At 39.5% G+C, this 10176-nt stretch overlaps 1 pseudogene; it reads left to right on the top strand.

Annotated features, from left to right (window-relative positions):
- Nucleotides 1-7360: 7360 nt before the first annotated feature.
- LOC111162841 (heat shock protein HSP 90-beta pseudogene) lies at nucleotides 7361-9670 on the top strand (annotated as a pseudogene).
- Nucleotides 9671-10176: the final 506 nt, after the last annotated feature.

Genomic DNA, 10176 nt, shown 5'->3' with positions numbered 1-10176 from the left:
TAAATAGAATTCTCCTGTGAGAACATCTGGACCTGATGATGTTTTGGGCATTGCTTTTTGACAACATTTCATATTTCTTCTCTGGTAATGGCTGTTTGTATTTTCAAATGTCTTCTGAGATCAGTTTTTGTAATTTAATGTTTCCTATGCAATTACTCACATTACCAGGATAGATGTATATTATATATACAAGATCATATTATATCTCATATTACATACATATACATCCAATATATATAATCTCAAACTTACAGAAAAGTTGCAAATACTGTGCAAAGAAGTTTTTTTTTCCCCCAAACCCTCTGAGAGTGACTCATTGACCTGATGCACTATTATCTCCTAACATTAGGCTAACTTTTCTACAAACAAGGAAAATCTCCTTTATAACCCAAATACAAGGAATTCAGGAAACTAATATTGATATATTACTACCATCAAATCATCAAACCCCAAATAGGTTTTGTCAACTGTACCAACAATATTCTTTATAGCAGCAGTCCCCAACTATTTGGCACCAGGGACCGATTTTGTGGAAGACAATTTTTCCATGGATGGGGGTGGGGGATGGTTCAGGTGGTAATGTGAGTGATGGGGAGCAATGGGGAGAGGCAGATGAAGCTTCACTCACTTGCCTACCACTCACCTCCTGCTGTGTGGCCTGGTTCCTAACAGGTCATGGACTGGTAGTGGTCTGCGGCCCAGGTTTTGGGGACCCCTGCTTTACAGCAAAAATGTGTAGTTCAGAATCATGTGTTCCATGAGTTATCACATCCCTTTAGTCTCCTTCAGTGTGGAAGGAAATTTATCTTTCAGTGACTTTCATGATCTTGGCACTTTAAATCATTATAGACAACTTATTTGGTAGAATGTACCTTAATTTAGGTTTGTCTAATGTTTCCCTGTGATGAGATTCAGATTCAGCAAGTGTCTTTGGCAAAAACATCACAGAAGTAATGGGAAAATTCTTTTATTTCTGTGGTTAAATTTATTGCTGTCTTTTTTAATTGTCTCTGGATTTTGAGTCATAATTACAAAGCATTCTCCACACTAAGATTAAAGAGGCATTACCCGTATTTCCTTTGGTACTTAAATTGTTAGAATTTTACAGTTAGATCTCTGATTAATATGAAATTTATTCTTGTGTATATTGTGAGATCTAATTTTACCTTTTCCCAAATGGCTACCCAAGTCCATCTTTGACTCAGTAATTTGAGATGCCACCCTTGTAATACACTGAATTTCTTCATGAGCTTGGATATCTGTCTGGGCTTTCTATTCTGTTCTACTTGTCTGTCTGTCTAGTCATGCACCAGTACCACACTGCTTTGATTATAGTGTCTTTGTACTATGTTTTCATGCCTAATAAGAGTACTCCTCATATTTTTGTTTTGTTTTTTCCTGACAATACAGGCATGCTTGTTTTTCCATACAAAATTTAGGACCAACTTTCTAACTCTATATTAAAGCTTGTTGGTGTTTTTATTGGGGTTGCATAATATTAACAAATTCACTTAAAGAGAATGTAATGAGTGTTCTTGTTCAAGAATAGAGTATATATTTTGCATTTGTTCAAGTTCATGTTTGTGTCTTTCAGGAGTGTTTTAAGGTTTACCACATATAGGTTTTGGACATTTCTTAACTTTATTCTTAAATATTTGTTGCTGTCATAAATGGGGGTTTTATTTATCTTTGTGTAGAGGACTTTATATTGAAACTAAACAAACTCTCATCACCCCTACAGTTCCCTATCCTTCTCCTTTTACCTAAATGAGTTTTTTACTGTATAAGTCATCCTTCTGCATGTATGTACATCCTTTTACATATTTTCTGAAATCTAAGATATTTTCAATCTTTCCACATTTCAAAATGTAGAAGCTAAAACTTTTCTCAAATTCAGTCCATCACAAGAATTCTTAAAAAAACACACTTCAGGAGACTCTCTTTCTTTCTTTCTTTTTCTTTCTTTCTTCCTTCCTTCCTTCCTCCCTCCTTCCCTCCCTCCCTTTCTTTCTTTCTTTCTTTCCTTCTTTCCTTCTTTCTTTCTTTATTTTTGGCTGCATTGGGTCTTTGTTGCTGCACGAGCTTTCTCTAGTTGCAGCGAGTGGGGGCTACTCTTCGTTGCGGTGCATGGGCTTCTCATTGCAGTGGCTTCTCTTGTTGTGCAGCACGGGCTCTAGACGCCCAGGCTCAGTAGTTGTGGCTCGCGGGTTCTAGAGTGCAGGCTCAGTAGTTGTGGCGCACGGGCTTAGTTGCTCCGTGACATGTGGGATATTCCTGGACCAGGGCTTTTAACCACTGTGCCACTGGAGAAGTTCCCTCATTTCTTTCTGAGGCAGGTTGACACAGTCTGTGATGACTAGAGGTTTAAATGTATTTAGGGTTGTTGTTTTCTGTCTGATAGTCTAAAGTAAGTGTTGATCATAAGATTAAAAGTTATCATCTCCTTAATACTAAAACCAGGATTTTTAATGTTAAAGTTCTATTGATACCTTTTGGTTAACTGAAAAACTAATTCACCCATTGTTTTTTAAATTATTGCAGCCATTCTCTTGACTTTCCCTATAGCAGTAGGATTTATGATATCACAGGAAGAATGGTCATTTTCTCTGCTTCAGTCACTCTTTTTAGGACTGGGTGATGATAATATAAATAAGTCTACTTTAAAATACATAAAAGCGTCAAGAGTTTTAAAACAAGCTTTAGGAGGGATCCATAACTACTCCTCCCTCTAACCTGATGAGATGCAGAATATGCAAGATGACCAAAGAAATTCTGGATTTAAAACCCCTGTGGTAACTATTGATCAGCAAAAATCGAACAGGAAAATCTATGGCTAAATTCATGTGATTATTATGGTGCACAATCTGCTATTAAATTGTTTCTGTTTATCACTACATAACCAATATTCTTGGCTGTGGGGAAACAGCTGAACCACCTTGCCAACTTTAGAGACTCAACTTGTGACTTCAGTCATGGTACAGCCAGCACCTCTACAATCAACAGCAGAAAACAAGAATGTTCTCTTATAATAAATATTAGCAAAGAGTATGTATATTTCTGTTCTTCAGATGACTGTGTTGGCTTAATCTAATTTTAGTTCAAAGATCCATTTGTCTCTGGTTCTGCATGAGAGGCAAAAATTACTTTATTTGATTAGCTGAGGTCTGGGAAGAATTCTTCCATATGTCGTGATATTCAAGTCTAATGCATTCATTAGGAAGAAACAATTCCATAACCTAACATAAATCGTTTCAAATTGGAATAGTCAAAAAAAAAAGTTAATATCCATATAGAATTTCGTGTGTTACATAAGCATGTGCAATCATCTAAAATTAAAACTAATCACTTTGTATCAGAAGCAGTAATAAAAGCCAAAGTTCTGCCTCATTGTTCTCTAGTGAAGCATGAATAATTCATGATTCAGGTAAGCTTCCCTTCTCCCCTGAGTCTTCCACAAGATTTTTACCAATTTCATTACTCAAAATGTGTCTCTTAGGGCTTCCCTGGTGGCGCAGTGGTTGAGAGTCCTCCTGCAGATGCAGGGGGACACGGGTTCATTCCCCGGTCCGGGAGGATTCCACATCCCGCGGAGCTGCTGGGCCCGTGAGCCATGGCCGCTGAACCTGCGCGTCCAGAGCCTGTGCTCCGCAACGGGAAAGGCCACAACAGTGAGAGGCCCACGTACCGCAAAAATAAAATAAAATAAAATGTGTCTCTTTAGAGCATTTTAGCTACACTAGAATTGAACTAACACTAGATGTCATACCTTCTGATGTTACTCTTTGTAGATCTGTCCTTCAGCCCTCTTGCAAAGCAGAGTGTGACCAGGTCTTATGAGACAAAACAAGATCTCAGGGCCTGGCCTTGCTTCAGGGCTTCCCACTCTCCCTGAACGTGGCCTGGCTCCTCTTCATATTCTCCAATGTTCTCCTTGAATTCAAATCTTTTCTCATTCAGAAGTATGTGGTCCCATCTATCCTTTCCAGAAAGCTGCCTATAATGAAAAATTAAAATTATCCTCTTTTATACCTGAAAACACCTCTTCTAATAGCAGTTTCTACTTCTCAATAAATGCCCCCAACAATAGTGTCACTAGTTTCATCCATCACATATATTAATTCATTTATTAACATTAAATATTTATTGAGCTTCTACTGTAGGTGATGTGCTACAGATACAGACAGAAAAAATCTCAAAGTCTGCCTTCAAGGAGGTGACAGTTGTAGCAGGCTAAATGCTGAAACACCAGTGGTAATAGGTGCTATTTCACATGGACTGGAGATGTGAAAAGAATGACCAGGGGTAAAGCGATTAGCTCTGCACATAGACTGCAATTGAATCAGCAGGTATCTTGGGGGAAATTGAAGAGGTTTCTGCCTGATTAATTCTATTTTGTCTACAAAGCAGGATTTGAGATTCTTTCTTGAGAGTCATGGTGGTTAAAAGATATGAGGAGAGTAATAAAGGTTTGAAATAGTCACCAAAATGATGGAGAAAGACAGCTGATTAGGAGAATTAGGATAAATTCCAGTTAGCATAAAAGATCAGCATACACTGGAGGCCATGAATCTGTAGAGGTTCCATATCAACCTGGTTGTGTGATTCTCCTCCATGGATGGTAGAGTGAAAACAAGGGACCAAGGTAAACAGTGTTTATGTGTCATAGATCTCTGCCAGAAGGAAGGAAGTGAAGCCAGGACAAGGCTGATAACCTGAGAGATGATGGAGGGATTAGGAGACAGGATACCAGGGAGTAAGGCAGTATGAGAACCAACATGGTATGATGTTTTAGTCATGTAGTAACATGCAGGGGTCTAAGATTTCATCTGGATCTAATCTGGTTGAAGGATCAGCCATGGAGCAGGTGACTGAATGGGAGGACTACAGGTGAGGAAGAATGCAACAGTTCAATGAACTCCTATAAAGCCTCTCTTGGTGTCAGGTACTGTATTAAGTCATGAATCAGACCTTATAAGAACTAAAAGAGTTCAGAGTAAAACTGGTAAATATCCCATTTAGTATGTGATAAATAATAATTGAGATGAAATGCCCAATTATAGTAGGCATACAAAGGAGAAAGTATAGTCAATAACTTGGCAAGTTCAGAGAAGACTTTGTTGAGAAGGTAGTGCTTGCCAGAGTTACTCAAGGGAGGGTAATATTAGGAAATAGACACATGACAGTGATGAAGAGGAGTTGACGGCATCCGGTCTCATGACTTCCAAGTGAGAGTTGCAAGCACCAAAAGAGTACAAGAGGAAAATATCTCCCCTCCAATATCTCTAGCTGTCCTAAATCCCACCTAAACCATTCAGCACATCATTGCCTCAACTACTGGCCTTAAGTACCAATTTCAACACTTCAATTTCCTCTTTAAATCCTTCCATTTCTTTCTAGTTCCTTCACCATTAAAGTAAGAAACCTCAACTCTTACATCAGAGAGAAATGAATGTTGTGAAGGCCTTTTGTTTTCCTCTCCCCTCGCTCCCTGTCCAATAGTATTTCCCATCACTTACCTATCATGTACTTCTGCGATGTGTCATCTGCTTCCCTTCTCTCCGATTCATAAACACTCATGCCCATTTCCACATATTTTCCTCATCTGTAATATTTCTCCCAAACTTCCCTTCCAAATTAAGTCATTTTTCACAGTCTGGCTGAAGATCTGTGGCTCCCATGATGCCTTTCCTTGACTATCTCTGAATTATTTTACTGCATATTTTGGTTTTTAGAACTGTGTTATCTCCTGGTATTCTCTAATAGTTCACGCGTGATAGACTTACGTTTTCAAATAAGGTCCCTGAGGACAGAGACCTTGTTTTATACCCCTAGATTCACACAGTGGTTTGTAGAGTATTGAACACAGAATAGGTGCTTGAGAGGCAAATTAATGTGGTAGAAGGTACCTGAGTCGGGAAAACTCATTTTTTTTAAATTCAAGGTTTACCCCTCCTGCTAAATTCTCTTTATCTGTGAATTGAGGAACCTGGACCCATGATCACTCAGATCGCCTTCACCTGCTGCAGTCTGATTCTAGCAATACTAATTATTTTATCTATTTGACAAGAAGTTATGATAATGCTCACCATGCACATCATATTGCTTTTTTTCTAAGATTCTATCACATAGCATGCACCATATTTAATAGGATAAAAACTGAATATTCAACATAAACTTTAATTGTAAGAGTCAAGCTCAGTGTATGATTTAATATAGATAATGAACACATATTTATAAAATTTATTCGTTCATTCAGCAAATATTTACTGAGTACCTATTATGTGTTTCAGGCACAATTCTAGACTCTGTAGGACACAGTGATAAATAAAATAGACAAGGTCTTTGCTCCCGTGGAACTTATATTCTAGTGGAAACTGACAGATAGTAGGTAAATATATAATATAATGTCACGTGTGCTACATCACTCATGTCAATAAGTGCTATGAAGAAAAATAGAGAATAGAAAAAGGATAGAGAGTCATGGGGGTGGTTACAGATGAGGCAGTCATCTTAATTTCAATTCCATACAGTAAAGATATGGGCATTCTTGTAGACATGACATAGACATGTATAGGTGTAAACATAGGTACAGGTATAGATATACAGATAAATGTAAATGTTCTAGATACAGCACTATGTGCCACATAATGAGCTAAAGTGTGTCATACTCACTAGTTTATTTAATTTTCCCAACAGTCCTTTGAGATGTACTACCCATTTTATGAATGAAAAAACTCATATTCAGAGAGTTTAAATAACACATCAAAGTCACTTCCCTAAAAGTGTCAGTGCTGGAAACCACATTCTATTTGTGTGCCATTTGCATAAGAAAACATGTTCCATTGAGGTTCTTGCACAAAAATACTCAAAATAAGAATAGGAAAATAAACCACCATGTATTCTGATTACCAGGAAAGGCAATGATTTTTCATTTTAAATATGTTTTAAAAAGTCATAGGTCCTTTGTGTATTTAAGAATTGTAATGGAATATTATACCACCATAAAAGCCAATAAAATAGCTAAATATAGAGATCTCCAAGGTATATTGTTATATGAAAAGGCAAGGTGTAAATATGTAATATATTATGCTGAAGTTTGTATATAAAAGTGGATGGACTTTTTATGTGTGTATATATGCATAGGATATCTCTAGCAGGATACAAAGAATGTTAGTATCAGTGGTTGCCCTAAAGATGAGTAAGAAGGAGGCTTACTTTTCACTGTATGTAATTTTTATAACTCTTAAAACTCTATGTGCATGTATTGGTTTGAAAAATTTTAATGGAATAATTAATGTCAAAAAGACACCCGAGCTCTTGAGTCACCCTCGTCCACCCCTGTTGTGGCGAGTGAGGTTGAGTCAGTCCTTGCCCGCTCAGCTCTCTAGTATCTGCGATTCTTATTCTTTAAGATGGCTGAGGAAGTGCACCATGGAGAGGAGGAAGTGGAGACTTTTGCTTTCCAGGCAGAAATTGCCCAACTCATGTCTCTTATTATCAATACCTTCTATTCCAACAAGGAAATTATCCTTCGGGAGTTGATCAGTAATGCTTCTGATGCCTTGGACAAGATTTCCTATGAGAGCCTGACAGACCCTTCCAAATTGGACAGTGGTAAAGAGCTGAAAATTGACATCATTCCTAACCCCCAGGAGTGCACCCTGACTCTGGTAGACACAGGCTTTGGCATGACCAAAGCTGATCTTGTAAATAATTTGGGAACCATTGCCAAGTCTGGTACTAAAGCATTTATGGAGGCTCTTCAGGCTGATGCGGACATTTCCATGATTGGGCAATTTGGTGTTGGCTTCTATTCTGCCTACCTAGTGGCAGAGAAGGTGGTTGTGATCACAAAGCACAATGATGATGGACAGTATGCCTGGGAGTCTTCTGCTGGGGTTCCTTCACTGTACGTGCTGACCATGGTGAGCCCCTTGGGTGGGGTACCAAAGTGATTCTCCACCTTAAGGAAGACCAGACAGAGTACTTAGAAGAAAGGTGGGTCAAAGAAGTGGTGAAGAAGCACTCACAGTTCATAGGTTATCCCATCACACTCTATCTGGAGAAGGAAAGTGAGAAGGAAATCAGTGATGATGAGGCAGAGGAAGAGAAAGGTGAGAAAGAAGAGGAAGATAAAGGTGATGAGGAGAAGCCTAAGATTGAAGATGTGGGCTCAGATGAGGAGGATGATAGTGGCAAGGATAAGAAAAAGAAGACAAAGAAGATCAAGGAGAAATATATTGATCAGGAAGAACTGAACAAGACCAAGCCGATTTGGACCAGAAACCCTGATGGCATCACCCAGGAAGAATACAGAGAGCTCTTTAAGAGCCTTACAAATGACTGGGAAGATCACTTGGCAGTGAAGCACTTCTCTGTAGAAGGTCAGTTGGAATTCAGAGCATTGCTGTTCATCCCTCCTCGGGCTCCTTTTGACCTCTTTGAGAACAAAAAGAAAAAGAACAACATCAAACTCTATGTCTACCATGTGTTCACCATGGACAGCTGTGATGAGTTAATACCAGAATATCTCAACTTCATCCGTGGTGTGGTTGACTTTGAAGACCTTCCCCTGAACATCTCCCAAGAAATGCTCCAGCAGAGCAAAATCTTGAAGGTCATTCATAAAAACATTGTTAAGAAGTGCCTTGAGCTCTTCTCGGAGCTGGCAGAAGACAAGGAGAACTACAAGAAATTCCATGAGGCGTTCTCTAAAAATCTAAAGCTTGGAATCCATGAGGACTCCACTAACTGGCGACACCTTTCTGAGCTGCTGCGCTATCACATCTCCCAGTCTGGAGATGAGATGACTTCTCTCTCAGAATACGTGTCTTGCATGAAGGAGACCCAGAAGTCCATCTATTACATCACTGGTGAGAGCAAAGAGCAGGTTGCCAACTCTGCATTTGTAGAGCGAATGTGGAAGCAGGGCTTCAAGGTGGTGTACATGACAGAGCCGATCGATGAGTAATGTGTGCAGCAGCTCAAGGAATTTGATGGGAAGAGTCTGGTCTCGGTTACCAAGGAGGGCCTGGAGCTTCCTGAGGATGAGGAGGAGAAGAAGAAGATGGAGGAAAACAAGGCCAAGTTTGAGAACCTCTGCAAACTCATGAAAGAGATCTTGGATAAGAAGGTGAAGAAGGTGACAATCTCCAATAGGCTTGTGTCTTCACCCTGCTGTATCGTGACGAGCACCTACGGCTGGACTGCCAACATGGAGAGCATCATGAAAGCCCAGGCACTTCAGGACAACTCGACCATGGGCTACATGATGGCCAAAAAGCACGTGGAGATCAATCCTGACCCCCCCATTGTGGAGACCCTGCGGCAGAAAGCAGAAGCAGACAAGAATGACAAGGCCGTCAAGGACCTGGTGGTGCTGCTGTTCGAAACTGCACTGCTCTCTTTCGGCTTCTCGCTTGAGGATCCCCAGACCCACTCCAACAGCATCTACCGCATGATCAAGCTAGGCTTGGGCATTGATGAAGATGAAGTGACAGCAGAGGAGCCCAGTACTGCTGTTCCTGATGAGATCCACCCCCGCCTTGAGGGTGATGAGGATGCCTCTTGCATGGAAGAAGTAGATTAGGAATTTCTACCTGCAGACTTTTTTCCCTCTGTATAGTGTTCCCATGGCTCCCTCAGCAGCAGTCCCAGTGGCCTTGGCCTACTTGGTTCCTTCTGCTGATGTCTAGTGATTTTATTTCTGTCCTTCTGTCTAAAGCAGGATATAAGGGCCTCAAGCCCTATCCCTTTCCATATTTGACATGGGGTTTGAATGTTGTGTATTATGTTTTTTTGTTTGTTTTGTTCTGAAATTAAAGTATGCAAAATAAAGATGATGCAGGTTTTTTATACAAAAAAAAAAAGACACCGAAATTGTTGATAGAATAAGCTTTTGCAATTAGATCCTTTTCTTAACAAGGCATACACATTTTCCATGGGAGAGCTTTCACGTGTGGCCACACTGAAAATTAATATTATGAGAAGCTTGGCCGACTTTATGATTGTTGAATCGCGATCCTCTACAACTAAAGAATAAATGAACACTTGGACAAGTAGAGTAGGAAGTGATGACACTGGAGAGTAGGAAGTGAAAACATTAACAATCTAAACACTATAGTTAGAAACAGTAATTCTCCACCAGACATCCACAGAATAATAGGATCCTAAAAG

This window comes from Delphinapterus leucas, chromosome 3 (genome assembly GCF_059928025.1).
Source record: "Delphinapterus leucas isolate spDelLeu-1000000601 "Yukka" chromosome 3, BTC_Dleu_Yukka2, whole genome shotgun sequence".
In the NCBI taxonomy this organism is placed as follows: domain Eukaryota; kingdom Metazoa; phylum Chordata; class Mammalia; order Artiodactyla; family Monodontidae; genus Delphinapterus; species Delphinapterus leucas.
This window is presented reverse-complemented; position numbering and strand designations above follow the sequence as displayed.